General features: G+C 34.7%; 1 long non-coding RNA gene across 1 annotated transcript in view; it reads left to right on the top strand.

Annotated features, from left to right (window-relative positions):
* LOC122149253 overlaps nucleotides 1-22,357 on the top strand; it is an 85,144-nt gene that overhangs the window by 26,655 nt on the left and 36,132 nt on the right. The gene's annotated exons all lie outside the window — the stretch shown is intronic.

The following is a 22,357-nucleotide window of genomic DNA, read 5'->3' as shown; positions in this document are numbered from 1 at the left end:
CGAAAAAACTGTTGGTTATGTCTTAAGTGAAAGTAAACAGTGGAGAAAAAAATCGTATGTGTATTATGTTGGATGCATTCATTGTCTCTTAAAGTGACCGCACCTAATTTACCTATAGCTGCTGTAATGTTAATCCAAGAAAATGAAAGAAAGAAAATTACTCACTGCTCTCGACAGAATTACTTTGTAGTTTTAACAAGAATTAATGCAGTCAAACCAACAATTATTCAGACACCAGATATAATGTTTGATATTATTATTATTATTATTATTTTACTAGTAGGTGCAGGACACTATAATTTATGAAAGTGAGTATATAGCAAAATAAAGCGAACTGTGACATATACCCAAAAATTCTTCATACAGTGAACTAGTGAAACTGATTAAAAAAAATATTCAGACACTTTGACCTGACCATGTTTTGTTTATGTTTTTTCCTGAATTGCTAATGCTAACTTTTCACACCACAGACTGAACAAAATTAAGCATTTTTTTTTTGGTAATTAGTCAACAAAGTATTGATAGATGTGTAAATATTGTCATACTAACAACTGTCTGAAGTTTTGGTTGATTGTAGTCCATTACATACATTTCTATCAAAGTTATCTAACATTATCAAGATGAATTTGTTCTTAGACAGTTTAACTTTGAGTTCTTGTCATATTTTATTACCATTTTCTAAACTATAGCAAAAAAACTGTGATAATGTGAGAAATGTTGTAGGTGTCTGAATAAATTTTGGTTTGATTGTATATTTATTTTTTACAGTGAAGACTTAAGCAGTGCTACTTTACATTTAATTATTCGGTTTCTGTACCTGGACACAAACTTGAATAAAACATTGCGTAAATAGCACAAATAAATAAATAGAAAAAACATACAAATTAAACAATTTCAAACAGGGCCCACTGTTACAACCTGCACCGGGGCCCCGCACAAACGCCAGCTACGGCCCTGGGTACCCGCATATATTGCCCATGCCATGATCCGCCACTGCCAAAAGCACTGAAAAGTAAAAGTAAAATAAAAAACCCCGCCCCACACCTGCACAGTACAAAGAGCACACCTGTGTCAGCTTGCAGTGCAAACGGAGCTCTCTTCAGCTGCTGATGGCCGGGACAGCAGGACTCACTGTGGATCTTTATTTCTTCAGGACTTTTTCTTAATGTAGATTCAGCAGGATTTTATAAACATTCTGGATCATTCTGCATTTATAGGTTTGACAGTTAACCAAAAGTGAATGTAAGGCTATGGCAAGATGCAGATCTTTATTTTCTAGAATTCCTCTAGATTTTCTAAAACCGAAATCATGGGATTAATCATAATGCCTTTTTATTCTACAGACAACCACAGATGTTTATCTTCAAGTTTATACATCTACCAGTAGGATAACTAATAGTGGATAATTAAATGTAAACACTGCATTGATTAACACTGACAAACTTATGCTGAAGACTCTTTTAAACTTAGCACATGTACTAACATATACCCTAATCAGGTGATTTAATCCTCCTCTGTGATACTTTTAATCACCATGTTTAACAAATGATAAGAATGGGCTCAAGACTCTTTTAAACTTAGCATCTGTACCCTTAATTTTTTTTTTTTTTTTTTTTTTTTTTTTTCATTGCAATGCATAAGGACTTTTCTCTTCCCACCAAAATATAGTTTGTTTCATCCTCTTTTTAGAAGCAATGAGCTATTTAACATGTAAACACATGCCTAGCACTACTTGAATATCATTTTTAATAGTTCAGTTATCAGAATGACTATCCAGAATGAATAATCCAGGATCCAATGAGTTTGGGTTCTTATAATGCATTTGAAAACACAATGAAAGATGTGACAGACAAAATACACCGATCAGAGGGACTCATCTTATTTTATGTTTTTTCCTGAATTGCTAATGCTAACTTTTCACACCACAGACTGAACAAAATGAAGCATTTTTTGGTAATTAGTCAACAAAGTATTGATAGATGTGTAAATATTGTCATACTAACAACTGTCTGAAGTTTTGGTTGATTGTAGTCCATTACATACATTTCTATCAAAGTTATCTAACATTATCAAGATGAATTTGTTCTTAGACAGTTAAACTTTGAGTTCTTGTCATATTTTATTACCATTTTCTAAACTATAGCAAATAAACTGTGATAATGTGAGAAATGTTGTAGGTGTCTGAATAAATTTTGGTTTGATTGTATATTTATTTTTTACAGTGAAGACTTAAGCAGTGCTACTTTTCATTTAATTATTCGGTTTCTGTACCTGGACACAAACTTGAATAAAACATTGCATAAATAGCACAAATAAATAAATAGAAAAAACATACAAATTAAACAATTTCAAACAGGGCCCACTGTTACAACCTGCACCGGGGCCCCACAAACGCCAGCTACGGCCCTGGGTACCCGCATATATTGCCCATGCCATGATCCGCCACTGCCAAAAGCACTGAAAAGTAAAAGTAAAATAAAAAACCCCGCCCCACACCTGCACAGTACAAAGAGCACACCTGTGTCAGCTTGCAGTGCAAACGGAGCTCTCTTCAGCTGCTGATGGCCGGGACAGCAGGACTCACTGTGGATCTTTTATTTCTTCAGGACTTTTTCTTAATGTAGATTCAGCAGGATTTTATAAACATTCTGGATCATTCTGCATTTCTCCTCTTCTCACAGGTACATTTCTTTTAATTATTGCCTGTTGAATGAGCAGCTTTATTTTCATATGGTGACTGGATTATTTGCAATTTTATCAGAAATGTTTTAATAGCTGCCACATTATTGAATGCTTGTAATAATATAATATAACGTTAGATTGTTTTATTATATATATATTATTATTATATTATATATATATTAGTGGTGGTCATATATTATTTTTTTTAATCTAGATTAATCTCACTGTAATCTTGGAATTAATCTAGATTAATCTAGATTAAAATGTCTTATTTGAATTCTGCCGAAGGCATTCAAATTATGTTCAATAAGATGTACTTGTTAGTACTGATAAAGCTGTGCTGCACTCAAACATAGTAGTTTGATGACGACTCTTCCCCTGCGCTACATTGCTTGGCCCGGCATCTTCCGCATTAGCTAAGGGATGCTTTGCGTTTAGGTGGTACTTGAGACTAGAAGAACTCCTACAGTAAACTAATTCAGCATTGCACAAGGTGCAAACAACCTTACGCCTGTTTCACACATACTCCGTCTGCAGTTGCATATTTTTCTTACACACCCATGTTAACGGATTCCAGCGTTCACGCGGTTGTGGTCCGTCAGTGCGTTCCAGGAGCGTTTACGTACCGAGTCTATTTTTGCTGTGCTGCACGCGCTGAATTAAAATGACAGCGCATTGTTCGCGGTAAAAATTAACATGAATTGACACGGAAATGCAGTAATTTCACAATAAATGAATACTAATTAAAGCCTACTGTGTTTCACCACGCAACACATGGGTTTTTGGCTAGGTTTAAAACAAGAAAAAGAGCACCTTTAGATAAACGAGGCAACATGACAGGCCTATGCACTTTTATGGAAGCAGGAAAAAAAGTTCATTAAGAACCGTGCGATTGCTTGTAATAAGATTTAAATGCAAAAGGCACGAGAGTCGACTGTTTCTGTCAGTGGTGCTTCTATTTTAAATATTTGCGATATCCCAACAAGAAAAGTAGGCTAATTGTTGTGTTTAAATGTTTTGCCGCTTGCTTGATCAGCTTATTATACAAACCTAGAAGTAAAATGCATGAATAATATGTTGTTTATATTTATTACGTTTAAACTAATGTCTATATGATTATGAAAGATTGTTACTGGTCTGTGATAAGAGTCACATTATTTTCTATTATTTTTTAACATGGTTTGAAATATAGAATAATGAACAAAATGTTGTGTTTGTGGACTAAACAGCCGCGGATCAGTAGCGGACTGCAAAACGCGTCCTGTGTGAAAGCACAATGAGCAGTGCTGCTTCTGCACATAGACAGTTATTTTACCTGCTTCTGCACCACACACGTAACACACACGGACTGCATACGCACCGCAGACAGAGTAGGTGTGAAACAGGTGTGAGTCTTGTCGAGGTTTTTTTTTGGAAGCTTGGTAATTTCTCAGTAGGCATACACACAGGTTCGAAGACTCGTTCTCGCCCCCTACAGTGCTGAACTATCACAGTGAAAGTCATCATAGCTTGCGTAGTATAGACCCAGCTCCCAACACAAATAATCTAAAAAAAAATAAAACATTAATATATACAAGTAATAAAAATATATAATATAATAATATATAATAAAGTTGCATGTCATACAGCATATTATATAATATATATATAATTCTTGTTTTATTGTTCAAATTAGAAATTAGGAGGAAATGCATTATTACACCAGAACAGTGAAAAACTGAACCTTGTAAAGTTTGTCAGATGGAGCTGCAGTGAATAAGTGTGAAGAATATTTTAGGGAATCTTCTAATCGCACTGAGATCACACAGCTGCTTCATCAGGAAATGATTTGATGTAGTCACGTGATATGATCTGAAACTGCTGTACCTTGACTTAATTGTAATTTAATGTAATTAAACTGATTTTAACAGATTCAAATGGAGTAAAATCAGACAGAGACTTACTAGATGTGACAATCAGAAACCACAGACGAGCAAAAACCAGCAGGATGGAGAGAAAAATGAAGGTCAGAAATAAGACACAAACCACTGGATCTCAAGAGAAAATCAGACAGAGACATAATACAACCAAAATACAACCAAAGTTAAAGCCATTCTGTAGTGTTTGTTCACATTCAGATGGATTCTTCAGACTTTCTGCAGTCACAGATGAATTAGATGTGTGATTGTTTAATTGACATGTATTATTGATCAAGAACAAACTATCAATAAATTCAAACAATGTATATGTGGAACAAGCAATCTGATATGTACTGTTTATATTTGTGATTTCTAGTCTCTCGTGATCCAGACGGGCAGGTAAAGTTTCATTCTGATGTCAAAAACTCTTCAGCATGTTCTCAAGAACACACAACATCACTGAGACACCAGCAGCTGAAGACGTGAATAACATCATCTTCATCATCATCATCATCATCTCAGACTCCATCACTCCAGACTACAGTCTCTTCAGCTCCAGGACTGTTTTCAGACTCATCTGATCACAAACTAACAGACCAACGAACCGTTTCTTTCTTCTCAGATCTGTGTCTGAGAACCATTTTATTGATCTGGAGCTGCACTTTATGTGATCATTTTCACATCTGCATCACACAGAGCTTCTTTTTTTCCTTTGACAAAATATGAGTTTTCAGTTTGTGCTGCCTCATATTTCATGCATTTTTTATTTACTATTTGTGTTTTTGTATTTCTGTATATTGTGATTAATTTAAGAGATTCTATCCACCTTATTTAATTTTAACAGAAATGCAGGTGTGACTGTTTGTTATTAAATGTAAATAGCCAGTATCTGGCTTCCGCTGTTGTACAGTTCCAGTTATTTTTAGCTCGTTTTGCTGCCTGACATTGCAAAAACCAGTACTGTATTGCAGAGATTCTCAACTCTGGCCCTCGGGATCCACTTTCCTGCAGAGTTGAGCTCCAACCCTGATCAAACTCACCTGCCTGTGACTTTCTAGAGATCCTGGAGACCTTGATGAATTGTCATAATTATAAATACAGAGGGCTGGAGCTCAACTCTGCAGGAAGTGCACCTCGAGGGTCAGCGTTCAGAAACAACTGCTGTATTGCTTGCCATGTTATTTTAATGTATTGTCATAATTATAAAACACCGGTCTGTAGTGTGAATATCTTTACCGTTTACAGCACTCTAATCATATTTATTTCCATATAGAAGCTAATGAAAATAAAGAATTGCACATTCACAGAAAATTGCTTAATTCCGTGTTGCAAAATAATGTGGATATATCTCTGTCTATTTTCGTACCCCTCCATAGTGTTTACTGTACATGCATTCATTACTCATCTTTTCAGTCTATTCTAAAAGAATGCAACAACTATTTTGTTTGTACGACTGAGTTATGCAAAACTAATCTGCATATTTTTATCCATTCTCAAACCACTTGTCATGTGTGAGTTCATGGTGGTGCTGGAGCTTACAACAGAACCTCGAAGGATTGAGACAATCTGAACAGACAGCGCTCCATTACAGGACTCATGCACTCACAGAGATATACGCATATTCATGCCATTCATTTTTATATAATACACTGTGAAAGAGCATTTCTGTCATTTATGGCTCAGATGACTGGCCTTAATTAATTGTAATATATATATGCTGAAATAACATTATTTGACATCATATTTGCACGTTGCTTGTATGTAAAGGTGCTGTATAGTGTTACATGTACAGTTCTAAGTGTTTACAGTACCAGTTTTGTATTGCTGTAATAGTCTTTTCTGTATTGCAATGTCACTGTACTGTAATTTGCTGACAGACTTACAGTAACAGTGTAACTGTGAATCCTGTCCAGTCTCTTGCTATCAGTATCTGACCTACTGTACTTTGCACTGATGAAACTGACTTACCATGAAGACAGCTTCCAGCCTCGTGTATTTCAATTATTGTCATCAAAACCACAGCCAGAGTTTACATCAGAAAACACTGACAGACACTGTTATACTGACAACACGGCTGAACATGTTAATATCTTGATTGAGATCAGTGACACAAGTATTCATTCTGATGCCACTGATATGACATTAATACTTTTGAAAAATGAGCTGATGAAAGATGTTGATGTTATAAGCTTTTCCAGACTTTTCCAGAGGTGCTGTTTGTACAGACTGTTTAGTGCAACACACTATCTGATTCACGAATATTAAGGATGTTTTGAGAAATCAAATCAACTAATAAAATCTGTAAACTTTCTTTACAGTCTCTCTTGATGCAAACAGACCTATAAAATGTCCCTTTTGATGTAAGTGCATAATATAGAGAGGAAATATTGTCATAAATCATCATATATATATATATATATATATATATATATATATATATATATATATATAAACCATCATATTGCTCCAATATAAAGTCTGACAATAAAATAACATTATTAAAATTATGACCAAACTGTTTATCCTTATCTTCATCATGGGGAAAATCCAACAAATAATTTTGAATTTTGTTTCAAATACCGCACTTTACCCAGACAGCAGATTAACCTTTTAGAAACATTTTTGTTTAAAATGTATTTTCATTTGCTCTACATTGTGTGGCAAAGTTTCAATAAATAAATGTAACTGTAAAAAGCATGCTGAGGCCTAACAGTGAACACAGCTCTGATGGAAATGTGTTATGGTGCATATTTGATACCGAAGGAGTTTTTCTGTGCAGTAACAGTCATGTTTGATTCTATGTATCTTAAATGTACTATTTTTGTGTTTATTGTACATTTTATAAGAGAACAGGTATACTGAATGTTATTAACAGAAATATCAGAAAAGCCAGCCCCGGACGCCAGATCCATGATGAGCAGAATGATGAAAAAGAGCTGTTTGTTGAATAATTAGTTTCAATGCTTCTCTCTTAATCATGAAGACAAACAGCCCTTGAAACCACACATCATAAGATCAACAAACATCATAACAATATAAAAAAAACAATAATATAAATGACTAATCAATGAATAAATCAATGAAATGAGTATATAAATGACTATTATAAATTATTATGATTAAATGTAATAATTAAATGATAATAAATGAATCAATGAATATAAAAGGAAAGAAAGTAAAACAAATAGTTCGCATGAGAGGAACCTTAGATCCTTCACTGCAGATGTACATTTGTTCAAGTATCATGTTATGTATGCCACTGTTTCTTATTGTGTATCTGTCTACATATGTACTGATTATTGCTCTCTGTGTTTGTTTTGTAATCTGTGTTGTTTTGCTCTCCTCAGTTGGTGTTCAGTGGTTTTGTGCAGGACCAGGCCTGCGCTGACGCTCGTGTTTCAGGTTTGTGAGTGTGTTGTGGCTCTTCTATGAAGGTGTTTTTGGGGCAAAACAACTGAACACCTGTAACAGTGGATTTTGTAGTTAGAGGACAGTCTCAATTGTGACGGTGATAACATACAGTGTAAGTTAACTTCAGTTAGCTGAAGTAAAGTACTGAAATAGAGAAGCATAATAATTCAACACTGCCTCGTTTTCACAAGTTAGGCCAGACAGACGTTACATAACAGTGAGCTAATGTGAAAATAAGTAAGTAAAGACAAAAAGCAACAACTGAACTGTTGTAAAACTCATTGTCTACAGGTAGTACAGTGTACAAATGCCATTCAAGCACAGCTAAATTCTAAATACTATTGTTGTTTTTTTAACATAGGATTAATACTTTTTGAAGCACAAAAAGCACCAAAAATGTTCAATGCAAGTGCAACTATATAAAAGAAACTCTATCAAGGATCCTGACTGTTTGACAATCTTTGAGCTGAAACGAACAATCAACATCAGTTTATTGGGAAAAAAAAGTTTCACATTTATAACATTCTTCTAAGAGTAGAAAAACATTTTTGACCACGGTTCAACAATGTATAACTGTTGTTTGAGCAAACACAAGCTTAAAGGGACATTTCACCTAAACCCCTCGTGTCATAACCAAACCCCCAAGATCAGTCTTTGTCTTTCAAAGACTACTTTAATTAAGCCTGAGAGAATTCTGTTCCTTCACTGAAAGTCCAGGTAACCAAAAGATTTTAATTCCTTCAAATTTTAATTGAGCGAATATGATTAATTTAAACACACCTTAATGAGCGTTTCAATATATATGTTAAGTTTTGGCTCCCTGGACTGCCCCTAAAAGGACAGAAAGCTCTCAGATTTTATTAAAAATAACTTTATTTGTGTTTCAAAGACCAAAAAGTCAAACCAAACTAAAGTCTTGTGGGCTTGGAATGACATGAGGCAGAGCAAAATAATGCCAGAATTAACATTTTTGGGTGAACTGTCCCTTTCTAAATCTCAAACGGCCCTGACTTTCATCAGCAGCAGGTTTTTTTAGTGACTGTAGTTTTAGTTTCAGAGATTTGTGTCCAAGGGAAAGAAAGTTACTCTATGAATAAAATCAGAGTTGTACTTGAGCTGAAAAAAAAAAAAAAAAAAAAACATCCAAATGGAGATTCCTGGCTGTCTTCTGCAAACACAGTCAGAATCCGATGGAAATCTGGGCTGTGTCACATTCACAGTCCTGAAAAACAACAGCAAGATTACAATTCATGTTACGTTTCAAATAATCTCACAAATGTTCATGTCTGCACCATTATATTATGCTCTATGTTCATTTAACAGATAAACAATGCTCTTTGAGTATTTAAAATAAATTAGACAAAATGAAAAGTACAATTATGGCAGAACATACATATAACAAAATGTACAAGGGTTTAAGTTAAACAATGAAATTCAGAGGTTGCTAGTTCTACTTCTTCATTGATCCAGAATAGTGCTAGTTCCCTCTAGTGGCTTTAGTAAGCATAACAGCACACTAGACTGGAGCAAGATAAGAGATGAATGAAGTGTAATTGATAGCCTGTAACATTGTTGTGATAAAGTAAGGAAGGCCATGAAGAACTGCTGTGATGTCAGTGCTGCTCTGGACAGAAAAGTTCAAACAGAATGAAATGTCAAATTAGTCTGAATAAATGTATTTTAAAAATGCAGTGACAGTGCTCTGAAAAAAAAAAAATTAACAGAGAATTAAATATTAAAGTAGTTAATATATCAGTTAATATGACAGTAAAATAGTTTAGTTTAAGAAATAAGCATTGAAGCTTACAATATCATATATTTAACTTGCTCAAGGATTTCAATACACTTCAATAAAAAAGCACTCCTAAAAAATAAATAAATAAATCCAAACCATCATCACAACAAGTAATGAAAACAAAAAAAACAAACAAAATACACATCATACAACTTACAAATCACAAATCATAAATTAAAAATTTAATATTAAGTAATATTAACCTTAAAAAATCTAAAAGTTAAAATATACTGTATACAGTAGATTATAACAGTGCCTGCACAACACATTAAAAAAATGTATATTATAATCAGTAAATTCTCCCTCATTCAATTAAAAAAAAGGGTCAGGAGCAGATGTAAAGCAAGTAACTATCATTTTGACAATACAAACACTTCCGTGAATCTGAAAATATAGGTCAGATTTAAACATTCATATTTAATGAATGATGCCCAATAAAAAGAAATAAAACATAAAAATTTTCATTGATTGAAAACTCGCCATCAAAGATAAGTTGATTTCGATTATAGCACAATCCTACAATTGGATTAAAATAACATCACATCCAGTGTAGCTATACATCTCTGTACAATGATCGATTTATGTATAATAAGCAACTGAGCAATTAAAAAATGACAAACATGAGTTGACTCACCTTTCCATGTGCTTCTCTCATCAGAATTACGTTTGAGATCGACTCCACAGATTGGTGGAACTCAAAAACATTAAAAATACTCATTATTTTAAGTAAACCTTACTTGAATACATTTAGTTGAATAATTGAGATTACTTGGTTAAACTTAGTAAGGTCAACAAAATTATTCAAAAAGTAATTTCACTTAATTTTATTAGTAAGATCTTTAGTTACATTTTACACTGAGGGCACTGTGTGTGTCTAAATGTATGTACTGTACATATGAATACATTTAAAAGTCTACAGTATTTTAAGACTATGTACTTAGTGTCACAGATACATACTTATGTTTCATGTGTTTTTTAAGCTGCAGTACACTCTGCATTTACATTGCAATAACACATCACCCTCTGTCAGAAATAAATCAAATCCAGATTTATACAGTAATGAGAATATAATAGAAATAAAATGAAATAATAAAATAGAAAGTAATGGTACTGAAAATAAATGCTACATTTTTATGCAAGAGCTGAGAACTCTTGGACTAAATAAAACATTTGCATTAAATAGAATTTAATATATGCTAAATCAATTAAGAATCGGTGTTATATATTTATTGTAATACATTGTAGATAAACGATTGCCATCATCTTTGTCCACTAGATGGCACAGCTGATTTTCACTGCAAACTCAAAGGCCCTCAGTTCAGAGGAGAGACAGTCTGAGAAATAAGAGATCTGTTCTAAAGCTGAATGAGGATCATCATGTCACACATGAAGCATAAAGAGACTCTGATATGCTTGAATCTGGATCATATTATATTACAGGATCAGTGTTAATTGGCTTCATAAGATGAAACTGGTTTTAGTGAGAAGGAAAGAGCTGATGACAAATTTGTAACAAAAAAAAAAAACAACATTATTAACATTCTCAGATTTTTACAGCTGGCTTCAGGTCAAACTTTCAGTGAGTTGAATAGATTATAATACTTTAATAAGGATAACTGAATCTGTATAAAGTAGTGAACATCCTCCTCCAAACTAGCTTTGAGCTTTATACAGTGGATGTGAGAATGATGTTTATTAGACAAAATCGAAAGAAATATCAGGAATAAGCAACAAGACAGACAGAATAGCAGAACTGGATTAACCACATCTCTTTTTCCAGGAGTGCTTAACAACCCGCTGCACTTTGTGTTGCCCTTTCAAAAGAATGGCAGACACACTCATTTAGAATCAAGACACAAGCTCTTCCCTCATCCTCTCTCAGTGAGCTGTTGAAACAGATGTCTGTATGATAATGCACTGTATTGTCCAAATCTCAGAAGACTGAAGTGTCTGAGGTGCTTCAAATCTTACAATATTGATGTTTTGTGTGGTAAGACTAATTAACATAGAACCAGTATAATATAATTTGATCAACATAAGCAATTGATAATGTAGGAAACAGCAGACCATTGTACATAATCAATTGCATGAATTCACCAAAGCCTCAGGAGTTTGTTCAAAGAACTGGATAATGTGGAAGCTGAACAAGCAGTTTTGAGAATTTCCAAAAGTACCAAATGTACCATTAGTGACAGAAAAACTGAAGACGCTGAGAGAAATAAGAGACCTGACGCTAAATGAGGATCATCAAGTGTCACATGAATCATAAACTCACTCTCATCACACATTTGATGTGTCTGAATCTATTACAGAACCAGTGTTATTTTGTCTGCATAATGTTTCATAAGGAAAATCCTGATGATGCAAACTTGACTAGTAGCTTTTAAAATCATGAAATCTGTGTCACAAATAGTTTACAGCAGTATATAGACTCATTTTATCGTTCTTTCTTGACAGCAGTGGTTTCCAAACTTAATTGAAAGTGAGGAAAACTCCTTAGTGTGATTTTTTTTGTTGTTGTTGTCGCTTTAGTTCAAGCATTTATGCCACTTAAATCAACCATTTCATTCTGTTGTGAATCTGTGACAAAATACTAAAGTTGCTCTGATCATTTTTACAGCCAAAACCCAACAGTCATACAGATAGCGAAGGCCTTTGAGATTGATGTGAGAATGTTGGACCTTTAAAAAGAATACATTGCGACATCCTGTTTTTAGTTTTATGAATGAAAGCTTACCACAGTGTAATAAAAAAAAGAGGGAACTACATGAGGAAAACAAACTTCCACCTTCCAGAGTTTCACTTTAATTCTATTTTTTTAGTACATCATTGTCATGTGAACGTACCCTAAAAGTGACACTGATATACGTGTTCAAATAAAAACAATGAATGGATCTTAAATTGATCATTTATATTGTTATATTGGCCCTATAACTGCTCAATGTTAAAGCATTAAGACATCATAAAAGTAACAGAATAACTTGTTGTAAAGCTACTTTGAAATTATATGAATTGTGGATGTTATTATTGCTATACAAATAAATAGCTTATATTTATATATATATATAAGTGCAAGAATCCCTAATATTAGAGATGCCAAACAAGGAGGCAGAGGAACATGATAAAATGAAGGAAATGAACAGGCTTAGGCCCCGATTTGACAGAATGTGTTTTTTAGGTTTGAAAACGTGAGGTGCACCACACAGTTTTTTTTTTTACTTTTTGAACTATAAAAGAGCAAGCCGCTGCAGTGTTTTTAATGTTGCTAAGCCACCACCGAAATCAGCTGTCCTGTCAGTCTAATCAAGGATTATAGCACGAGAGCTCAGGAATCATTGGCTTGCTGTTAAGTAAAGTCATATTAGCAGAAATGTAAAAAAAACAATAATAGGACAAGCAGAGGGCGCTCGCTCTGGCCTTGTTTGAAGTTTCCTCTTCATCATTGCTGTCTCCGGATGTTTCAAGCAACTAATTTCTACACCACAACAGAAGGCCCATACAAAAACATGAGACGGGTCAAATAAACTTCATGCAAAACGCTCACTGCCAATAGAAAACAATTTTAAAAAGGTGCCTCTCACTGCAAAAAAATGCATTCTGTCTGATTGGGGCCTTAATCTGTACAAGAACAAGTGGCCAGTTATCAACAAGCTACCACAAATAACATTTCCAGATGTGATTTTCTACCTCAGTTGTGTTTAGAGTGCTTGCACAACACGATCATGCAGGTTTGCAGTACACAACATTAGAAAGATCAGGCCCTTTCTAATGGAATATGCAACAACATGCTTCTCGTCCAGGCCTTTGTCATTTCTAGACTGGACTATTGCAATGCTCTTCAGGCTGGACTTCCATTGGACCTCTGCAAATGATTCAGAATGCAGCAGCACGTCTTGTTTTCAATGAGCCCACATCACACCGCTTTTCATCTCTCAACACTGGCTTCCAGTCGTGGCTCACATCAAGTTCAAGTCACTGGTGCTTGCCTACAGAACAGCCACGGGCTCTGCTCCCTCCGACCTCCACTCTCTCCTATGCGTCTACATCCCCTCCAGAGGTCTGCGGTCTGTAAGTGAGCGACGCTTCATGGTTCCATCGCAGAGAGGTTCAAAATCACTCAAGGATGTTTTCTTTCACTGTTCCTAACTGGTGGAATGATCTACCTAACTCCATCCGGACCACCAAACCCCTGACAAGTTTCAAGAAACAACTGAAAACTCACTGACTGAAATTAATTTTTCTATGCTCTTATTATCCTTAGCATCTTCCTGTCCTTGCTTTTATTGCCTTGAACCACAGGTGTCAGACTCAATTCCTGGAGGGCCGGAGCTCTGCAGAGTTTTGTTCAACCCTGCTCCAACACACATACCAAGTAATTTTCATGCGCCGCTCAGAAGTGACACACGCGGAAACGCATAGGAGAGATCAAAACAAAACAACGGTCACTAATTAGAAGTACAAAATGAGGATTTGTAAAGAAGAATGTAAGAGGATTTTGATACAAGTCAAAAGGAGACTGGTTTTCCTTTGCTAAAGTAAGGAAACTTTGCTTCCTTCACTCCTGTTAACAAACTTTGGTTTTCACGAGATCTCCACACGTCACATTCTCGGAACTGCTTCTGTGTACAACTGTTGGAGCAAGCTAGATTACAGTGATTATTACATTTTGAATATTAATATTTTTCTTACAAAAACGCATGGATTCGCTACAGGAGGCCTTTGTTCATTGTCCATTATCCTCCTGTTAAAAAATACAATATATATATAAAATTGCTAAATAAATAAACATTCATCAATCAGTACATTTTACTTTTGCCAATAACCACACCTCCTTAGATATGATTGGCAGTTTGTGTTTTCGTCAGTACTGGCGTGTTCTGATAGGGTAATAAACTTCCAGATCCTCATTTGGAAGCTCAAGTTGCACAGCGTTTACAGATACTGTAGATACTGTGATGTTTCCTCTCTTCCGTTCATCACAAGGTGATTAAAACATTATCTTTATTATTAGTAGTAGCAGTAGTAGTATGTGAAGAGATTTTATTCATTCATTTATTAATATTGTGTATTACAATATGAAACTGAAATCTCAAAATATAAATTTCTGACCATCTGACAGGGCAGAGATATGATGACGATGATGATGATAAAAATCTGGTAGGTTTAGGATTTGGTAGTCATTGGACTCATTTCATACGTGGAGAAAACAGAAATCTATATATATATAATAAATATATATATATATATATAAACAGTTTACCAAATCATTACTAATGGCAGGGAAATAGTTGATGCTGTTGGTTAATATTTACTTCTGCACTTTTGTTTCCTCTTTTGTTGTTCTTTCAGCAAAAAACATACCTATTTTAGAATTGTCATTTTTTTTCACTCATCAATCACTCTGTAAACCACTTACTGTATGTCATCTGTGTGATTTAACAGACATAAATGAGCTGTAGAAAAAGAGAAAAGCAGACAGAGACTTGTTAGATGGGAGACAGGAACAGAGAGGGAGACGGAGACAGAGACAGAAACAGAGTGATAGTATGAAGAAACTAAAGCCAGATCGTAAGTGTTTGAACATTTTTTCTCACTACATTTACTGTTATTGTTTTTAAGTGACACATTCATCAGACTTTCTGCAGTCATCTAGAATCTAGATGATAAATGTGTAAATGATAGAATGTGTTATGAGAACAATTCAAATCCAAAACAATGAGGATAATCTGATATATGTTTGTGATTTCTAGTGTCAGATGATCCAGACGGACCTGTGAGGTCTCATTCTGACATTAAAACAGAGGTGAGATTGTCACGTCAAAACCCTTCAGCATGTTCTCAAGAACACAACATCACTGAGACACCAGCAGATGAAGACCTGAACATCATCATCTTCATCATCACAGACTCCATCACTCAGACTACAGTCTCTTCAGCTCCGGGACTCTTCTTCAGACTCATCTGATCACAAACTAACAGAGTAAAAAACCCTTCTTCAACATCAGATCCTCCTGCTGCACTTCACTGACAACATTCTGCTCATCACAGTTTCCCTGCACTTCATAGTGAATATTTATATAATACAAGACATGGAGACATCCCTGGACAGACGGCGGTCCATCATCTGTATGGGCAAATGTGTGAGAGCCCACCCAAATATTCACATTACTCTGACAGTGACCTCTGATAACTAATCAGTATTAACTGTAATGTAGAAACTTTCATTTTATGTGAAGCTGCTATGAACAAATCTGTACATAAATCTTCTGTTCCAGATTTTACCACATTATTATAATTTTGTTTTCTTCTTTAGTCTTACTTATTTAATAGTTTTTTTTTGTTCCCATGTCATGTATGTACAAGAGTTTGTGAGAAATCACTGAGCACAGACAGAATGTTTGAGACATGATTGAAGTCGATCTGCTGACTGGAAAAAAAAACATCTGATTTTTTAATCTGTTAATCAACTTCCAAAACTTATAGCAGAGGTAAAAAAGGTTAAAAGTAGCTCATAACTCAACAATTTAGGAGACAAATCTTGTCGTGTCTAACAACATCCCTCAGCTGTTATAAATTCACTGTAAACCACGGCTTCTTGGGGCTTATTGCTTTAACAAGCGATGTTGAGATTTGAAAATAAAATGCTCTTCTGATCTGTTTCTGTCAGTGAATCACTTGAACTGAATGATCGAAGTCACGAGTTTGATTCAATCGGAGCGGTTCAAGTGTAAATGACTCACTCAATTGAATCGGTTTCCTCAAAAATTGCAATAAGTCTGACTATAAAATATATATATATATATATATATATATATAATATTATTAACATAATGACCAAACTGTTTATGATTTTTAAGATCAAACGGTTTCAAAAATTTTATCTTCAACACAGTTTCATCTTCTGTTCTATAATATATGGAAAAAATCCAGCAAATAATTAAAAATTTTGTGTTAATTCTGCACTTTACACAAATGGTAGATCAACTTTTTTTTGTTTGTTTAAAATATATTTTCATTTGCTCTCCACTGAGTGCTGAACTATTACAGTTTTTTACAGATGCTAGGACACATTTCTCAATACTTAGGTCACTTTTGCAAAATTCTTCACACAGTTCTCCTAACCAACTTTCAGCTTGGCAAAGCAGTTCATTTCACATTCAAAATGCACTACAACTACCAAAACACTTTATTCAGCTCTCAAATCAACTCATTCTTCCAGAACACTAGCAAAGGCTGACAGCCGACAAACACACTTTGTCACCCACAAAACAATGACCTAAAAAACACTAACAACATGTAGCATCATACAGTGTTTTCTTGTGTAAAACAAGGACACATCTCTGTTTATAATTCACTGCAATATATGTTACCGGAATGAATCAGACATGTTTACATCACAATACAAAACTATTCAGCAGTTGTCTCCTTTTGTAATGAAATTGAAAGAGTAACACCTGTGTAGATGTTCATCTACAATGAGAATCAGCTGTGGCTGGTCCAATTGTTTTTATAGCATTTAATTTTAAGATTTAAAATATATTTCATTAAAATATTACTGTAGAAATGTAGCAAATTGCTGTCTTATTCAGTTTTGTATTATGTTATTGTTTTGAACATAAGTTTAACAGTTTTGAAAACAGTATGTAAGCATGTGCAAATTGGCCTGTACGTACAAAGAGTTTTGGCAGTTGTTGTGTTTGAGTGAGAAAAGAATTCATGAAATTTGAGAGATGTAGTTATTGAATGCATTTTTTGCCAAAGCAATGATCATTGATCCTCAGTTTAGCCCACATAGACTTCTGTTGTGCTCACTGTGTGAAGAGTTCTGCAAAAGTGACCTTAGTATTGAGAAATGTGTCCTAGCATCTGTAAAAAACTGTAAGTCTGACTATAAAAAAAAATATATATATATATATATATATATATATAAAATACTGAACTTTACACAAATGGTAGATCAACTTTTCTTTTTTTGTTTAAAATGTATTTTCATTTGCTCTCCACTGAGTGCTGAAGTATTAATATCCGATGGAAATGTTTCATAATGCATATTTGTTTTTCTGTGCATAACAGTCGTGTCTGATTCTGTGTATCTTAAATGTGGGCTAGTGTTGTGTTTATTGCATGTATTGTGAGAGGAACCGTGTACTGAATGTTATTAACAGCATTTTCACTCACTGATGAGATCACTTTTTATGAGCTTTTGAAGGTTTCTTATGTTTGTTTTGATCTATAATTTAAGCACTGATTATTGCTCTGTGTTTCTTTTTGTTATCTGAGTTTCAGTGGCTTTGTACAGGACCAGGCCTGCGCTGATGCTCATGTTTCAGGTTATTGTGTGTGTGTGTGTGTGTGTGTGTGTGTGTGTGTGTGTGTGTGTGTGTGTGTGTGTGTGTATGTCTGTTTGTGTGTGTCTGTCTGTCTGTGTGTGTGTGTGTGTGTGTGTGTAAGGATCCACCCGCCAGCCCAAAAAGCGGAATCCAGCGGCCTGGTCAAAGGTTTAATGCGTATTCGGTCTTTTATTTGCGCTTCTGAATTTATCAGGATTTAGTTTGAATTTTAGTCTAGCTCCATGTTTAATCTGACTCCAATTTCACGTGATCATTAAATTTAGGCAATATTTCTATCAAAGGCTGATCACAGATATCGATTGTTTATTAATTTAGATATTTGAGTATTCTGAATATCCCATACTTTCAATTATTCGTTCACTGCAGCCCCTTTATCGCTTTAGAAGTAACATTTCGGCCGATTGAATGCTCTTCCCGGACACAAACTCGTCAGTCTGATCTTAAACATTGGATGCAGGGTAAATATCTACCTTTAAGTCGGTCGTCGCGCCCCCTGCTTACTCGTACAAGAAGCATAGTTTTTATATATTTTACGAAAACTGCAACTTATTTAAGACAGTGATAGTCAGAAATCGAAATGGACTCAATTGATGTGCCCCATGCTCCATCTATTAAACCTTTCGTATGAACAATCCTGAACACAGATTTGAGGTAATACCTTCGCTTTAATCTACTAGTAATAATGAATTAAGAATAATGCAGAATAAATCAAATATAACAATTTATTATCAGTCAGGTAAAATTGTATCATGCCAATTACATGAAAATAATAAGAAGCCAATTTAGAAAGGATAGTGTAATTGTAAATCACATTGTAGTTGTGTTGCAACTTTGCTCCTGCACAAAGACACTATAGCCATATGAGGAACGGCCAAGTGATCCATGCAGGAGGCACACAAATTTAACATAGTCACACATGTATCAGTTATCCTAATTTAAGACACATGGTCTAAAATGCATAGCAAAGCACTCAGGTGTTTTAGAGAAATAAACTTAACTAGCCAATGTGTACATGTAGTAGCACAAACAACTATACAGTGTGCTCTGTAGGCACAATGTGCTTTAACACAATTACATAATAGTATACCTGACTTCAGGAAGATACATAGTATGGAGCATATGAAATACACTCCACACTACGGGCTTTCTGGCTACAGAATCGCGCAGTAGTGTTTTGTCACTTCCCTTAAATACTCAGACCAGACAACAAATAATCTTCAAATCAGCTGTAAAACCATAAAAGACCTTTTGGTTTTTTAGGTTCCCGTGGTCACATCAGGGTCACACCTTCCTGGAGATAAACATTCTCACAGACCCCTAAAGGGGGACACACACCCTCCTCAGCAGAACACAATTCTACAAAAGTGTTCAATCTTTCTCATAATATAAATGACTACTTTGAAATTGAGACCATTTTACCAATCGCACAGAAACCTTTAAAATGATACCAAACATGAAAAGTTTACAGTCATGAATCCTGAAGATATAGTAAATGTTTTATGTGAGCGTAACAACTGTTAGATGCCTGGACCATGTGCCCTGGGGGGAAGGAGGGGTGAAGGTACCAAAGAACAAATGGTCTTTCTTCCAGATCTTCCTATCTGTTTGTTTGGCTCCACGAGGAGATCAAAGCCCATTGTTTTGGTGCATCTGCATCTGCATTGCGAGAGTTCCTGAAAGTCTGGCTTCACAAAGAATTCATTTCATAAGGAAATAATTTCACTCCTTACATGTGTGTGTATGTGTGTGTCTGTGTGTGTGTGTGTGTGTGTGTGTGTGTGTGTGTGTGTGTGTGTGTGTGTGTGTGTGTGTGTCTGTGTGCAGTGTGAATCTTTGGAACAAAACACTTAATATGCTTCATTTATACTGATTTCTTGTCATCTTGTCATCGGGTGATATTGAGCTGCACTATAGTAAAGAGATAAAGAGAGCTAACATACATCAGCAGCAGTTATTAAAATAATAACACAATTGTTTGCAATCTGTTCAGAAGGTTTTTTTTTTAAAGAAGCACTGATACTGTTATGAAAAGAAGAAGTACATCTTCCCTCATTGAGTTCAAGTGGTTGACTCTTTAAAAAACTAGAAATGTCACTTGGTTTGAGGAAAATGCAGAAGTCTTTTAGTCTCTGTAAAATCTGCAAAATGTTCTTCTAATGTGCATAATGTGGCTTCACTTGACGTCTTGAGCGATTGAGTTCTTTATTATGCATTGTCTAAAATGGTCTTAGTTTTAGATGATAAACACAAGAAGGCAACACAAACTCCACCCTCAGGATCAGGGGCTCCCCAGCATTCATAGTTACTGCATTATATCCTAATGTCCTGTTCAATACCTTTTCTACATTACTGACACTGAATTAAAAGTGCTGTTTTGTGGCACAACTAGTTTTTCAAACTCAAAATGCTTTTAGTTTCAGGGGTTTTTTTTTGGTGGTACATTTTTCAAATCATCCTAAATATTTGGAAACCAGTAAGTGCATTTCTAGAAATAGAAATAGAATAAAATAAATAAATCAGCCAACAGCAGCACACAATGGATTACCTTGAAAAGCCTGTGACTTATTTCATCATATCAATAATATCAAAAGTCCTTGTGTCATTGTTTACAAACATCTTGGTCAAAAGTGTCAGTGTTAGACTGTGGCTACATTTTGCTGACAGTGATTGAAACACACAAGGCTCCAGTTTTCTGAATGGTTTCTGTTTCAACAACACAAAGTTACACGTGTGAGATATTAAGAGCAAGGGACTGGATAGGATTTGCAGCTGCTCTTCTGTTGTTCTGTCAACAAATGACAGTATAATGACATTGTGATTAAAAAAGAAAAGGCAAGAATATTTTACAGCAATATAAAACACAGGAAACACAGGCCACAGACTCCCGTCCACAGATTATGACAACCATTGTGCAGTTAATGACTTATGCATGGATGTGATGTTCAGAACATGGTAAATACAGTAATTATCACAGTGGGAAGTGATGCCAGGGTGTCCAGGGCATTTTACCACAGACTAGGTTTGAAGAAAAAACAATGTCATTATGAAAATATTATTACATTTTCCTTAAATAAAATGTAATCCCTAACAACAGGCCTTATTCTCATATCATATTTACTGTGATGTTCTGCAAAACAACAAACTTTAAAATGTTTTTTCTCACTGCTGAACATCAGATCACTGATGGTAAATCAGTTTTGTCTCTGTGTAAGCTTCACAGTGAATACTTCTGCATCTCTCTCATCAGTGAAGACCATATCAACAATTATTCTCAGAGAAACACAGGGATTTTGAACAGAATATATAATATACAATTAAATTATATAAGTAGCCTATACAAAATGACAAAATAATCATTCATCAATCAATAATTTTTACTTTAGTACATTAAAAATCAAATACTTTTGTACTTTCACTCAAGTAAAATTAAATAACTTCATACTTTTACTGGAGTAATATTTTATTATACAGTATATATCTGTACTTTTACTCAAGAACTTGATTTTTGTACTTTGTCCACCACTGATATTAATAATGTTAAAAAGGTTTAATATTTATAAATTAGGTCACTTATTTCTCCATTTTGTTATAAGCAGCATGCTTCCAGGGAAAGCCCGCTCACATGCACTTCTTGGTCTGTGGTTTGTTGTTTGAATCTGAAATTGTTTTGTTTATTATTTTGATAACTGTGAAACACCCTCCAGTTCCTGTGCACCTCATCTCTTGCTGCACTTACTATACCACAAACCCCTTCTGTTTTCTGTCATTCTCACTTCATCTCATTTCCTGTCATTTCTACCTTCATTTTCATCTCTTCCATTGTTCTTTTTGCTGAGCATCTTGAAGTGCTGTGATACTACAGTAATCAAACCGAATGATTAAATGTGTCTTGAATTGCTTTCAGGTTACGGTTGACTATCTGTTACTGGTTTAGTCACATGGATGAAATCAAATAAACTTGCTCTTGAACTAAAACCACTGTCTTTAAACTGTTTATGTCATCTGTGTGCTGAAGCAGTATTTTTTTTTTGTTTGTTTGTTTTTGTTTTTTGTTTTAAAGTGCAGAAAATGGGACATGAGCAATGTTTCTACATTAAGCTCATTTCCCCTTTTCTACATCTAGACTAAACACTTGTAAGTACAGAGGGGAAATGAGCAACAGATACTGTGGAGTGTTATGACACTTGTTACTGTCTCAGGAATGCTACACACAACAATGA

Source organism: Cyprinus carpio, chromosome A21 (genome assembly GCF_018340385.1).
Source record: "Cyprinus carpio isolate SPL01 chromosome A21, ASM1834038v1, whole genome shotgun sequence".
NCBI lineage: Eukaryota > Metazoa > Chordata > Actinopteri > Cypriniformes > Cyprinidae > Cyprinus > Cyprinus carpio.
The sequence above is the reverse complement of the archived record's forward strand: the minus strand, read 5'-3'. Positions and strand labels throughout refer to the sequence as shown.